Source organism: Theobroma umbraticum, unplaced genomic scaffold (genome assembly GCF_002168275.2).
Source record: "Theobroma umbraticum cultivar Fairchild unplaced genomic scaffold, ASM216827v3 scaffold_20.0, whole genome shotgun sequence".
In the NCBI taxonomy this organism is placed as follows: Eukaryota; Viridiplantae; Streptophyta; class Magnoliopsida; order Malvales; family Malvaceae; genus Theobroma; species Theobroma umbraticum.
The window spans coordinates 2,788,896-2,794,365 of record NW_018397266.1 but is presented as its reverse complement, the minus strand read 5'-3'; the positions used below and the strand labels follow the sequence as shown (position 1 = coordinate 2,794,365).

The following is a 5,470-nucleotide window of genomic DNA, read 5'->3' as shown; positions in this document are numbered from 1 at the left end:
CAAATGAAATGCAAATGTAAAAGATAAATGAAATGTAAATGTAAAGGGATCGTCTATATAAATCCCTTCAAGATCATAAGAGAGGCAAGGTTTTTTTTGGAAAGGAGTGATTCCCAGGAGATTGTTTTCTCTTTCTCTCTGGAAAACTCTTGTATTCCAACATCAATATTTTTCAAATACCAATATCCAAATCAAGTTATTTCAATATCCAAATCAAGATATTTTCACATTGGATAGTATTTTTATATTGAGCATATCCGGATTCGATTCCTATATAGAGTTTGATTCTCTCTACATGGTTTGCATTTGGTCAGATTCCCGTATAAGGTCTGGACCAGAGTGCCCTTTTTTTCTGTAAATTGCATGTGAGCCTGCCATGACCCATGTTCATGACTCAGCCAGTACTCAGTGTAACAGAACGAACGTGGCATGCAATTGGAATTGGATAACGGAATCGCTGAAAACAAGAATCCAATGCAAAGTGACCAATTGCAATAATCCAAGACTTTTGTTGGTGATATAAATGCTTACAAGTTACAAACAGGGCATGTTTTGGGCTTTGACGAGTGGCCCAACATGTAGAAATGATTTGCTCCATAACTAGAAACACCGAACTTTGAGTACAATAAGGTAGAAATTAATATGCTTGGTATTGTGTTGAAAGAGTGATATTTTACATATTATGATTAAGATAAGTCCTGTTCAAAGTGCTTTTTCGTTTATGGGCTAGACAATGGCCTGGTTTTAAGAGAAGTGGAGTATGCATGCATTTTCAACGGTAAACAAAAATGTTGATGATCGCTTACAATTGGAAACGCAAAAAGCTGGGCATTATGCAAATCACTTTTGATAGTGCAATAACCTAAATCATGGGCTTCAGTGGATTTTCCAAACTGCGATTCTTGAAATCAACACGTATAGAACAACATTTGTTTGTACATCTTTTACCAGACAAAGGGTGGAGTTTGAGTCACGAGGGGTTTTGTCATGAACAACAGCTAGGAAAGGGGAAAGAGAATCTTACAAAGAATATATCAATCACCGTGAAGTAGCATATAATATCTCCCAACTTTAACAGTTTGCAAGTGACAGCCACCAACTGCACATGGCGTAGATCAAGCCCTCTCTGTTTTACAATTCGAAACTAATTTGCTCAAAATTTTACCAAATCTTGTACATTAGCATGACATCTGCCAAGTTCTCTTGCAATAAAATAGCAAGAAAATACCAAAGCAGGCAACGTCGCGGCGCACCTTTTTTGCTTTTACTTGTTGCGTACGATCTTTAACGCTAACATCACGCAACTTTCAGTTGATTTTTTTTGTTATTTTATATCACCAACTGCCTTTAAGGTACTTGTATTGTAAGGATTCGAGAAAAGATTAAAAACCAGGCTTAGCCATTAGCATGAGTTTTGAACATATATATTAGGCGAATGCCGACAAGCTCGTCCTTATAGGTGAACTAATTTGACAAAGGAGCTGAATTATGTTGGCTACAAGACAATGCCTTTTACTTTCATTTCATTACTATTGCTTAAGTCATTCTTTTGTTTCAGGGTAAAAATAAAAAGTCCCATATCTCTTATTAATTTGCAAGTAACAATATTAACAATCAAATTGGTGTGACGACGTACAGTACTTTTTCAGTGATGTTAGTGGTGGCTTCACACCATTGTTTAATATCAAATAAGTTATACTTCTCAGCAAACTGCAAGCAAATAATTTCTAGTAGGTTTTTTGTTTGTTTGTTTGTTTTAATTTATGAGTTAACTAGTGCTATAAATTCAAACCTCAAGTACGTTACATCATTTGACTCCAAAATGACCTTGTGTTAATGAGTTGAGAAGTGATCAGAGTGGAATATACGATGGAAAGAAAAACCTTTCATTTCTTTATTTGAAAAAGTTGAGGAAGGCAATTATTTAATGAATATCTCATTTTTGCTTTAAGCATGAAAAAGACTTGTGCCTTTAGTCAGAATATCCTGAGCATCATTCGTCTTAAACGCACCAAAGCTTAGCCTCTAATTAGTCAAAGATTCCAATAAGAATTTAGCCTGATCTAATTATAAAAGGACGAGCTAGGATTTAATTAACCGTGCGCAAAACAAGAAACTTCGTTTATTTTTTCCACCCTCTGTAACACATATAGGAGAGTTATGTTGCATTTATAATATGTGTTTCACTAAGGAGGCATCTAAATGGTCCAGTCCTAATTTCTTGAGGATTAAAAAGAACAAATAGTAAATGAGTTTTAAGAATAATGAAGAAGCATGACGTTCACACCAAGGCAGGCAGGAGCGTGGCAACCCCTGGTGAACATTCCTACACGTGGGAAACGTTGGCATGAAAACTTTTATTCATTTCTGACTCTAAACTAATCGAATCATTTATTTTTTTAAGTTGCTCTGTGAGGGGTGAGCTGTTTCATCCAGTTCCCTGAAATATAAGAAATTTGGGCCATTTTCTGCTTGCCAGGTAAGCATCCTGCTGTCATTAAAGAAAGCAAAGAAAAATGAAACAACAGCCGTCGTGTTGCTCTGGTCCCTGATTTATTGTCAGATAAGAGGCCTGAAGTGACCAAGATGACTAACCATTCAAGTATTAATTTAATTGATAAATTATTGTTCATGATGTACATAATTATAAGAAGTTTATTAAAATTTATTTTAGTACTATTGAAGAAAAGATGTAATTTTTCAACTACATCTTATTAAGTATTGGAGTAATCTCTTTGCTTCTAAATTATGTCTAAAAAAAAGTGAACAATTTTAAAATAATAATTACAAGAGGAATTTCATAAGGAAAAGCAGCCCCCTTGGCTACTCAATTTTCTCGTAATTTATTTGGTAGAGCCAAAGTATCGAATGTTGCGTCTCTCATCTCACACAGAGTTTAATAGCATTAATCTGTCCGCCAACGAACAGATTTAAAGTGTCCCAATGGCCAGAATCAGGATTCAAGCAAGTGACAAATGGTGTTTCCATTTTGCAAGCGTTTAAGGGAATCTGATCTACTTGTACTGGGGAATCATACAATTAAAAAAACAATTTATGGAAATAAGTGTACAACAGGTTCTTTCTTCCACATGGCCGGGACAAGCCCAAGGCTTAATATTGTTTGAACTTCAGCTCATTCTTCTCTCTATATTTCTTGAACCATTCCAGAGAGAAAATGAGAATAATAATTGAAAATTTGATAAACAAATTCAATTTTGTAAGTTGCTCCTTTTTTTTCTTGGGAAACAGATTTTGTAGTGTGTTATACTTGACATCTATTGTAATTTGTTACTAATATGCACACATGAACCCCTTTTAAGAGTCACCTCTATTTAGCTTAATTACAGACCATTGAACGTGGATTACTATGTAGATTAGTCAATATTCTTATTCTCATATGATTTGGAATTGTCCAAAGCGGATTCCTTTTGTTAGTTTATCAATTAATTTTCTTCTAATTAGTTTGATATGGCATTTTCTCCGCCGATGTTGAGGAATTGATTCAACTCTAGCCAAGTCTCTTTAGCCTCTAGACAGAATTATGGCTACTTTTATAACAGGTGAACAAATCTCATAGCTAGCATACATATAGTATCATATCAAGGATGAATGGTTGAAATTTCGGTTTTATATTACTACTTAATAAACCAAATAAAGAAGTATCCGATGGCAATCCAACCTTACAATTAAAAAAGTACTTTTTTTTTTGTACAGAAGCTAAAACACTACTTTAACAACTGGCGTAGGGCATAGCCGACTCAGCTTAATTTTGATAAGTAGATATCGATCTTTCTTTGAGGTTTTAGCTTTATATCTAGACTTGTATTGTTGAATTATGGAAACGGATCATCACATGCCTTATTGAATCCACGCTGAGAGTACCCCCTTCGATCAATTCACCTAGGGTCCTTGTCAGCATGAGCTATACTTATTGATTCTAAAATTATTTTCAGGAGAATGTTTCTTTATTTTCTTTGTACTAGTACTTCAAAGAAATTTATTATTAAAATATTTCTTTATTTGCTATTACTTTATCTGTACACCAAGTAGGTTTAGATCTAATTAGTTATTATAAATACTTTACTTGTACATCAAATAAGTTTAGGTCTAATTCACTATTATAAATAGCTCATAGATAATTCTTTATTTTTCATCAAGCAATTGAATTTTTTGCTTAGGTTTTAAATATTTTTTACATGATATTAGAGCAATTCTAATTCTAAAAGAACTTTCTAACATGAATTTTGTATTCTAAACCCTCATACCCAAAAATATGGATTTGGATACTACTAAACCATTTTTGATTATTATGTTTATAAAGATTCTGAGATGTTTAAAATGTTTGTCTATATTTTCTGAAAAGACTACTCTTGGGTTTTGGTGTCTTCTGTCTCAGATTCTGAGGTTTTTTGGTCATAAGTTTTCTCAGTGTCTATTTGTTTTTTCAGGTTTTCCTGTTCTTTTCTTAATTGTATTATTTCTAACTTAATCTTTTTTATTTGTGCCAATATACCAAAAAACCCAATACCACCAATTATTGTCCACCAAGACAATTTTATGTTTCCAACTAATATTACACTAGATGAGACAATGTACTCATTATGGTCTCAACAAGATGGAGATGCGTATTGGCACTCACAACAAAGCTAAATATCTCACCAGAGAAGCAAAAAAACCTACACTCGAAGATTCTAAGATTGGAACATGGATTATTGAAGATCACAAAGTGAAAAGCTGACTTTTTTACTCAATGAGTCCATCACTAATACTACGATTTATTCATTTTCCTACAGTCAAAGAGGAAAGCTATCTCCAAAACGTTCTATGATGGATTAGACGAGACCCATATTTTTCATTCGACCTAGAGATCTTTCTCTACCAAACAACATGGTCGACCATTCTCAAGTTATTATAATGAACTTGTGGCTATTTTTTAGGAACTTAATCACAAGACTATCTTGCAGGAAAAAACAGTTAAAGATGTAGTCCAATTGCATTCATGATGGTGCTTCAAGTCCATATTTTTCTAAGTGGATTTGATTTTGAATTTGATTAGGTTCATGGAGAAATATTTTTTACTTTAACTGATTAACCTATTTATTATATAATTTTATTTTTAATCATTCATTTTATTGAGAGAATTGATTTTATTTTATACACTTAAATTGTGAAGTTAGATATTAATGAATAAGGAATGTTTTGTTATCATAAAAAACATATGAAGTCAACAATAATATTGGAGATAAAGGTTTATGTCTCACTCCCAAATATACTTTTATTCCCATTTTAATAAAATTTTAACAAAGTAGCTGGTCTTGAGAGATTTTCCAACTTAAAAAATGTACAATTGATTTGAATGAGAAAGTTTATCAAGAAAATGGTGTTTATTCCAAAAAATGTTGCTCCCTCAAAGCAAGTTGATAACCCTTGAGTTTTTATTAATGGTTATTATGAAGAGGTAAATTCATTT

At 32.8% G+C, this 5,470-nt stretch overlaps 1 pseudogene; it reads left to right on the top strand.

Annotated features, from left to right (window-relative positions):
- Nucleotides 1-5,092, top strand: part of LOC149526745 (uncharacterized) — a 13,868-nt pseudogene extending 8,776 nt beyond the window's left edge.
- Nucleotides 5,093-5,470: the final 378 nt, after the last annotated feature.